This window comes from Gorilla gorilla, chromosome 17, assembly GCF_029281585.2.
Source record: "Gorilla gorilla gorilla isolate KB3781 chromosome 17, NHGRI_mGorGor1-v2.1_pri, whole genome shotgun sequence".
NCBI classification, from domain to species: domain Eukaryota; kingdom Metazoa; phylum Chordata; class Mammalia; order Primates; family Hominidae; genus Gorilla; species Gorilla gorilla.
This window is the reverse complement of record NC_073241.2, coordinates 59,599,561-59,609,486: the sequence shown is the minus strand read 5'-3', so window position 1 is coordinate 59,609,486 and position 9,926 is coordinate 59,599,561. Positions and strand designations below refer to the sequence as shown.

Below are 9,926 nucleotides of genomic sequence, written 5' to 3'. Positions count from 1 at the left end.
GCTATACCATACAGCCTACAGGTGGGTAGAAGCCTATACCATCTAGGTTGGTGTAAGTACACCCTATGATGTTTGCACAATGATGAAATTGCCTAACAACACATTTCTCAGAACATATCCCTGTTGTTAAACAACACATGACGGTATCTAAGTAATACAAAGTTAAAATATGAATTTTAAAATAGAACTTATTGTGGTGTAATTTTAACTTCTATTCTTATGTGACGATGCTCCAATCACTTGTGGGGAAAGTTAGAAATAAACCATAATCCTAAATCTAACTAGCTGTACTAAAAATGTAGGAAGCCAATTTAGATAATTCCTATTCGAAACAATAATTCCTCCTAAAAATGTAACATCCCAAAGATTATAATGATGAGTAAATATTAAATCCTTGAACAGAAAACTAAAAAATACTGTAGCTATTAGAATGTCTTTAGTATCTTGGTACATGAAGAGAATTAATACAAAACATAGACTTGCAAAATTTGTGGGGTTTTTTTTTTCTTTTTTTGAGAAGGAGTGTCACTCTATTACCCCGGCTGGAGTGCAGTGGCATGGTCTCGGCTTACTGCAATCTCCGCCTCCCGAGTTCAAGCGATTCTCCCGCCTCAGCCTGTACCTGAGACTACAGGCACCTGCCATCACACCCAACTAATTTTTGTATTTTTAGTAGAGACGGGGTTTCACTATGTTGGCCAGGCTGGACTCGAATTCCTGATCTCCTGATCTGCCTAGCTCAGCCTCCCAAAGTGCTGGGATTACAGGTGTGAGCCACCGTACCTGGCCATATATGGTATATTTTATACTACGGAAAACAAAAACAAAGGATGATTAAATCTAATTTTCTTAACCATTCAGTGTATTGTACATTATTCGTAACTGTTTTATTAAATCTTTGGCATTTCCTGTGTAGAGTATTTTAAAAAGTTAAATTGTACAAAATACATTGTATCTGTTACTTACACAGAAATAATTGTAAAAATTCAACAAAAGTATACATTTACATCAAGATCCGGAATTATTTTATTTAGGAAACAAACCATGCTGTCTTTTTTAAAGAATTATAGTTTTTATTTAATATGGAATTATAGACTTTATTCAATTGATAAAAATGTGATCTTAGCTAATTAGAACATAACATGTAGAGCTGTATGTAGACATGGGTTATTTCCTAAGCCTTGAAGGACTTAAAATTAGCTTAACAACATGCTGACAAGAATCTCCAATTATTTAATATCAAATCTTTATAATTAAAAAAACCATCATTGCTCTAGTAGCCTGAAGCTCTTACTCACTGGCATTCAATCTTGAAAAGATAAAGGGTGTCCAGTTGAGTTATTCCTTGGTTTAACAATTTCTGTAGCATTTTAGAATGCCCTCTGATCGTTATAGTTCATATCCTTGCAGAGATCAAAATCTATCCAGAGAACACCTTTGCAGTTCTCTTCTTCCCATGGGGTAATTTCAAACGGCTTGTCTTTAGGCTTGAAGTGTTTTTTCCCCCTAACATTAAGAAATAATTTTTTTTAGAAGCAAGAAAAATGAGTTCACTTTTTAGCAGCAATCTTTTATTCTCTAACACACTGACAAGTTATGACCATTATTCGTTTTTTCAGGAGGAGATACTCTTGAAGATTGTATTTATTATTCATATATATTTTTTCAAATGCTGGAGTGACATTTTAATTTATTGACTCTGAAATCCTGGGTATCAAGCTACAAAGTATTTTTTTTTCTGATGTTATTAGGAACTTAACCCTTTCTTTGTACTGTATAACTACTTTCCTGACATGTTAGAAAAAATATCCTTTAAAAATAAAACACCTTACATTATTTTATTATGACACAAAGATATAGATTACTTTATAAAGGAAAAAACGAGTATGTGTAAAAGGGGCATATGTATTAGATAATTCTTAAAGAAAATTCAATCAGTTGAACTCTCATTAAACTGCAGTCAGGACACTGGGTTTTTCTAGATTAATCTAGTCTCCTTTTTATCATGTAATATAGCTATCTCATTACCTATGTGTTCTACTTTTAGATAGGAGTAAATTAGCATTATGTTGTTATTACCTAGGATCAAACTATTTTAAATATTATTTCATTAGCTATTAGATTAAACCGAAATCTGTCTATTAGGAAGTTGTTGGTAGACTTATAATTATTTCATCAATACATTTTACTTCAAATTTGCATGCCTTAACTAGGCTTCTAAATATAATCTGTAAGAATTATTTAGATGTGTATTTTCCGATCATTAATCATAATTACATCTTCTATTTTGATAAGCATGAACCATATTTACATGGTTTATGTGAGACATGATCAGCTTATACATAAGTCGTCTCAGTGGCATTATCACAGGATGCTTAGGGTGTTGCTTCACCAGCCAGAAACCTCTGTGTCTGGTGGCACCTTCTGCCTGAGTATTGCTCGTGTCCACTGGACTCATTCCACACACTTGGCCAGGAAGCCTGCGCTCAGCTCACACTACTGGCCTGGATCCCACACCTGTCAAAGGTGAGCCAGGTGCGAAGTGGTGAAGGATGTGTGGGCGAGCAAGAGTGGGGTCCAGCCACTGCTTACAGCCAGACACGCTGGCTGTGACAGGGTGGGCAGCTTCAGGCACAGGCACAGGTGCTGACTCCCTGTGAGGCTGTGGCTAAATCAGATATAGCGCACATGGCTTCCACTGTGGGCATCCGCCTGTGGATGAGGGAACACAGTGGTGCCTGGAAGCTTGGAGATGCCAGGAACTGCAGAGCCCCAAAGAGGGTGTCACAGCCCTGGCTCAAGGAGTCCCTAGGTCTGGGATCCCGGAAGGGCCACAACAATTCTCTTCTTCTCTGGGCTCCCAGAGCGGCCACAGCTCTTCTCTTCTGGTTGACTGCTAGGTGGCGAGCGGGGTCGAAGGCAGGGCATGTGTTTCAGCCCTGTTCGTGTTACAGCTCTTTCAGTCCCACCATTTGACAGGTCCCGAGATCTTGTCCTACATCCAGGAAGAATCTCCTATGTGGACAACTGGAGGGTAAACAAGGAGGAGAGGAGCTTCGTCGAGTGACAACAGCTTTCAGGACCCCTACAGTGGGTAGCTCCTTCCTGCAGCTGGTAGTCCTGATGTCAGTCCTGACATCAGTTCTGGGTTATTATGGGATCAGAAAGAAAGAAGTGTGTGCTGATCGGTTTGTGGGCAACTGTGGGCAGGCCCAGAAGAAGCATCATACCTTCTCACTGTGGGCCGCAGACTCCACCAAGAACTGGCAGCTTGGACCCCAGGCTTCAGGCCATCCCTGGCTTGAAGATGGGGTTTCATTGAGAACCCGCCCATTTCCACCCAGGAGCCTGTCTGCCTCCTGCCGCCATCAACATGCCATCCATCGCGGATCCAGGTTGTTTGTGTCAAGGGGCGCCTGCACTGAGCTGCCCTAAACCTCGCCTTGGCCTCCCTCCCATGCTCGTCATTACCCAAAGTCTGGAGGGGGCCATGGTGACAGGGGGCTGGCATGTCAGTGTCACCCTGAGGTCGCGCACACCCGACTGGGTTGCAAGAGCACCCGGCCGTGGACACAACTTTGCTCTGCCCTAGAGCAGGCAGAGGCCAGGGAACTAGAGCAGGCATTTCCAAGCCTGCGGGGGAAGAGGGGCTTCCCGGGCTCCCAAGAGCACAGGAATGCCTGGGTCTGGAGCCTCAGCTGGTCAGCTACAGCTGCGCCCAGGAGTGTGGGGCTCCTGCCTCACCAACTCGATAAGAGGCGGGGTTCCCACCTGTTCCCGGCGCCCACAGTCTCCAAGGAACCTGTCCTGGCTACACCTTCCCTACTGCAGCATCTTCGCAGTGGCCACTGCAGACAGGCTGCTGCGGCCATTAACATTACGTCAGAAACAAATCATTGATATGAACGCTTTCCAAGAGTCCACAATGCGTTGGTTTTGGTTTCTCCTAGGAGACTATGTGCCCTCACACGTTCTTAGTTAAGAGCTAATCTGAAATAGAAAGCAAGATAGGCCAAATTTGGGGGTTCATAAAAAGTATTTACATAAAATTTGGCAATAATTATTAATAGCATGTTTCAATATATTGAGTACACTAGAGTAATATTTGGGTAAAGTTGTATTAGTGTCTATGCCTGATTCAAAAGTGGGGATCTACCTACCATCACTGGATTGATAATTTTTAATGAAAAACTTGCAGATAAAGAAAATGCCAAAAAAAAATGGGTGACAGAAAAATAGCCAATGGATTTTTACTTATTCTCATTGCTTCTGTTCGTTTGTTTGTTTTTGTATAATGAGCTAAAGAAAGTAATTGAGAACAGAGCTGGGAGATTGAGAGAATAAAAAAACTTAGAGATTTTACCAAGTCATAAATAAGATTATCAGTGATATTTCCTCATATCTTATTGTCAATAAGATTCTAAATGGCACACTAATAGAAAATAAATTTGCATCTGTTTAAAAAATGACTTAAACATTACATTGTTTAAAAGAAATAAATCCATTTCAGTTATAAAAAGACCCATTTAGTGCTATTGAGAATCCTCTAATAGACCCTTCATTTAAGAGTAGAGAATCCCTCCTCAAATATAAATTTTTCTCAGACAGAAGTTGGGAGGAGTATTTTTAAAAAGTAGAAATAGAGTCCACCATTCAGAAGACAGAAACTCTGGATAACTTAATTTTTCTGATGAAGTAACTGACATAGAATAGAAAATGATTTAAGCCTCTTAGAGTGTATTCTATTCCTAAAAAGACAAAGTAAATTTTAAAGATCTTATTGAAACATTAATGGAATGGAGATGTCCTAGTAATTTTATAGCAAGAAGTTTTACCTATTTAAAAGACATGCTTGAAACCTTTCAACAATCCCCATTTTGCTCAGAGCAAATGCCGAAGTACATCCAAAGGCCTACGGAGCCTTATACAATTTGGGCCCTATCACTTCTAAGACTACATCTCCTAGTATTTGTCCCTTCAAGTCATGTGACTTCAAGCCCACATGGTCTTCTTGTTATTGAATATACCCAACCTGCTGCTGTGTAGGCCTTTTATTTTGTTCATTTGGACTGCCTTGAATATGCAACTATTCCCTTGGCTCATTCGCTATATCCTTTAAACTTTGCACAAATCACTGAGGCCTGCCCTGACACAATCCATCCCCTCACCTTGATAGGAGTCTGTATTTCTTTACTACATGTCCTGTCTTATATAATGTGCACTTCGTATTCATTATGTTTTTGTTTTATACTCTGCTGTGTTAAAACATTGTTTACTATTTGACTTATCTGATTATGGTGTCAGCTCTATGAAGGCAGGGCTTTGTGCCTTTTTGTTAATAATAATAATATTATTATTTATTATTATTATTTAGAGATAGGGTCTTGCTCTTTCACCCTGGCACTCTGGCACGGTGGCATAATCATAGCTCACTGCAGCCTCAAACTCCTGGGCTCAAGTAACCTTCTCACCTAGGCCCCCAAAGTAGGACTACAAATGTGTGCCACCACATCCAACTATTTTTAATTTTTTAAATTTTTAATATTTATTTTTTTAAAAACCTTTTGTAGAGACGAGGCCTCACTCTGTTGCCCAGGCTGTTCTTGAACTCCTGGGATCAAGTGATCCTCCCAAAGTGTTGAGATTATAGCCATGTGCCACTGTGCCTGGCCTCCCTTTTATCATTTTTAACTGCTATATCCCAAGCACTTAAGACAGTGCCCAGCACATATTAGGTACTTCATAGATATTTGCTGAGTAAATTATAACACAAATTATGTATTTAAAAGAGAGTCTCACAATGATTTCAAATGAAGGTTTAGCAGTCTTCTGATTCCAATGGAGTTGTTTTGTCCTTCCTTAGGAGAACTGATAATTCTGTCCTCCTTCACACTTTGGCACACCACAAAAAAGGCAGTGAATAGAGTGATCTTCCTACAGACTTTCATGATGACCTATACTTCTGCCTCTCCTAGTTACTCAACACACCAAGAATGCTCACTGAAAGGCAAAGCTTAATCCACCCAGTTAAGATACCCTTGAACTTGTCATTCTGACCTTATTTCAAGTCAGGCCCAGACTCCTTGATTTAACACTTCAGCCCAAGATGGAGTTTTCAGTATTTTCTTTCCCCAGAATTATGACCTATTCTCTCTGTCCTGGATGAAGTAGAATCTCTATTGCCTTCTCTGTGTTTTATAAAATGCCTAAAAACAAATAAATTAGTGGACACACAAAGAAAATCTGATCCCAGAGTACACTTTCATGTCCTACTGACTTTCTCCTCTCTTTTCTCTTGGAAAAGCCAAGAAATCCATACATTTCTGAGACACAGCTTTTCCACTAAGCAATAAACAGCATTTGCAGGAGAGACTGAAATAAAAAACCTAATATTTTTTATCAAAGCACACTTTTATTCATGCCAAGTTAATGTACGGTGACTATTTTGTGGACATATACTTAATAATTGAATGTATAAATGTTCCACATACAAACATTCAATGGAAGAACAAGTTGAAAAGAGCTTACAAGCAATATTAGAAACCTACCAGCTGTTTCACTGGTAAAGAGCCCCTTTATACCTTACATTTTTATTTTACAGTTCAACATTTACACATGTGTTTTCGTATAAGTTTATTATTTCAGACAAAACAAACAAGTGGGAACTTTTCTTTTTCCAAAAGTAGAGAAATAGAGTGATAATCATCCTTGAAACAAGATCTGTTTTTAAAGTCTGTGATATGTTCTCTTTACCTTGTTGTACCCACACAGGCACTATAAACTTCATTTATGGATACAATTCTGACTGTTTGTATTACAAGAAAGTATGAATAGAAAATAAGGCAGCAAATGGTGGATTTTTTTCTCCTTGTGGAGCTTCAGAGTGTAGTTAGTAGTAAGAATAATCTGAGTTGATAGGAATGATATGGCAGAGTATTCCTAACGTGTCCAGTTTTTCAAGCATAAATGGTCTTTTAGACATTCTATCACTTTTAAAACATTTGCTTTGACCCTGCAGCTCCAGGTGTACGAATCTATTCTAAATCCATTTATGGAACACATAGACATACACACAAAAACAGACACACACACACACACATATTCATTAGGTGTTAGCTTTTCTATTAGTTTTTCTATTTAGTTCTCTGTTCCTCATGTAAAAGTCAATATAGGAGAGAGGAGTTTCTGATGCATTCTCTGAACCAAATGTAAACATACTCACTGTGCTGCTCTGGTAGGTAGGGATATTTAATATGCCTCTAGCCCTCTGAGAATAAGAAATCTCCTAAGGTGCTGATATGGCTTGGCTGTGTTCCCACCCAAATCTCATCTTGAATAGTAACTCCCACAATTCTCATGTGTAGTGGAAGGAACCCGATGGGAGGGGATTGGATCATGGGGGTGGGCCTTTCCTGCACTGTTCTTGTGATAGTGAATGATTCTCATGAGAACTGATGGTTTTAAAAATGGGAGTTTCCCTGCGCAAGCTCTCTCTTACCTACCGCCATCCGTGTAACATGTGACTTGCTCCTCCTTGCCTTCTGCCATGATTGTGAGGCTTCCTCAGCCACGTGGAATTTTAAGTCCATTAAACCTCAAGTTCTTCCCAGTCTGAAGTACATCTTTATTAGCAGCATGAAAACAGACTAATACAGTAAATTGGTACCAGCAGAGTGAGGCTTTGCAGAAAAGATACCCGGAAATGTGGAAGCGACTTTGGAACTGGGTAACAGGCAGAAGTTTGAATAGTTTGGAGGGCTCAGAAGAAGACAGGAAAATGTGGGAGAGTTTGGAACTCCCTAGAGACTTTTTGAATGGCTTTGACCAAAATGCTGATAATGATATGGACAATGACATCCAGGTTAAGGTGGTCTCAGATGGAGATGAGAAAGTTGTTGGGAACTGGAGCAAAGGTGACTCTTGCTATGCTTTAACAAAGAGATTAGCGACATTTTGCCCCTGCCCTAGAGATCTGTGGATTCTTGAACTTGAGAGAGATAATTTAGGATATCTGGTAGAAGAAATTTCTAAGCAGCAAAGCATTCAAGATGTGACTTGGATACTGTTAAAAACATTCAGTTTTATAAGGGAAGCAGAGCATAAAAGTTAAGAAAATTTGCAGCCTGACAACGTGATAGAAAAGAAAATCCCATTTTCTGAAGAAATTCAAAATGGCTGCAGAAATTTGCATAAGTAATGATGATCTGGATGTTAACCCCCAAGACAATTGAAAAAACGTCTTCAGGGCAGTTCAGAGGTCTTCATGGCAGCCCCTCCAATCACAGACCCTGAGGCCTAGGAGGAAAAAATGGTTTTGTGGGCCAGGCCCAGGGTCCCCATGCTGTGTGCAGTCTAGGAACTTGCTGCCCTGCATCCCAGCTGCTCCAGCCACGACTAAAAGGGGCCAAGGTACAGGTCAGGCAGTGGCTTCAGAAGGCACAAGCCCCAGACCTTAGTAGCTTCCACATGGTGTTGAGCCTGCAGGTGTACAGAAGTCAAGAATCAAGGTTTGGGAACCTCAGCCTAGATTTCAGAGGATGTATGGAATGCCTAGATGTTCAGGCAGAAGTTTGCTGAAGGGGTGGGGCCCTCATAGAGAGCCTCCACTAGGGCAGTGCAGAAGGAAAATGTGGGGTCAGTGCCCCCATATAAAATTACCACTGGGGCACCGCCTAGTGGAGCTTTGAGAAGAGGGCCACCATCCCCCAGACCCCAGAAAGGTAGATCCACCCACAGCTTGCACTCTGGGCCTGGAAAAGCAGCAGGCACTCAATGCCAGCTCATGAAAAGAGCCTGGAGGAAGGTTATATTCTGCAAAGCCACAGGGATGGAGCTTCCCAAGACCATGGGAACCCACCTCTTGCATCAGCATGACCTGGATGTGAGACATGGAGTCAAAGGAGATCACTTTTGAGCTTTAAGATTTGACTGCTCTGCTGGATTTTGGACTTGCATGGGACCTGTAGCCCCTTTGTCTGAGCCAATTTCTCCCATTTAGAATGGTTGTACTTACCTAATGCCTGTACCCAAGTTGTATCATGGAAGTAACTAACTTGCTTTTGATTTTACAGGCTCATAGCTGAAAGGGACTTGCCTTATTTCAGATGATACATTGGACTGTGGACCTTTGAGTTAATGCTGAAATGAGTTAAGACCCTGGGGGACTGTTGGGAAGACATGATTAGTTTTGATATGTGAGGACATGAAATTTGGGATGGGTCAAAGTGTGGTTGATATGGTTTGGATGTGTCGCCACCCAAATCTCATCTTAAATTGTAACTCCCACAATTCCCACATGTCATGGGAGGAAACTCGTAGGAGGTGATTGAATTATGGGGTGGGTCTTTCCTTGAGCTGTTTTCATGATAGTGACTGAGTTTCATGAGAGCTGATGGTTTTAAAATGGGAATTTCCTTGCACAAACTCTCTCTTGCCTGCTGCCAACCATGTAAGATGTGACTTGCTCCTCCTTGCCTTCCACCATGGTTGTGAGGCCTCCCCCACAATGTGGAACTGTAAGTCTATTAAACCTCTTTTCTTCCCAGTCTTGAGTATGTCTTTATCAGCAGCATGAACAAAGACTAATACAGATGCATGTCATAGTTTGTGTTCTACAGTATGTATCTTTTAGTGAGGAGCAATAAGATATAAGTGTTAAAACATGTATAATTTACTAAAATGATAGAAATAGAAAATAGGAAGTTACTGGGTAGAAGAAAATGAAGAAAAAGAAAAATTGCTCATTCAAAAAGAAGTCAGGAAAAAAGAAAAAAGAAGTAGAGTGTAGTAAATATAAATTCCAAAATAAAATGTCAATAATAACTCCTAACATAACTCCTAAAATTAATATTACAGACCAGTCTGGACAACAAAGTGAGATCTTGACTCTAGAAAATTTTTAAAAATTAGCTAGCTGTGGAGGCATC

At 40.2% G+C, this 9,926-nt stretch overlaps 1 long non-coding RNA gene across 1 annotated transcript in view; it reads right to left on the bottom strand.

Moving 5' to 3' along the window:
• Positions 1–1,454: 1,454 nt before the first annotated feature.
• Positions 1,455–9,926, bottom strand: part of LOC129528274 (uncharacterized) — a 76,286-nt gene continuing 67,814 nt past the window's right edge. Inside the window, exon 3 of the long non-coding RNA XR_008673511.1 lies at positions 1,455–1,506. This is a non-coding gene — a long non-coding RNA (uncharacterized lncRNA). The remainder of the gene's footprint in view (positions 1,507–9,926) is intronic.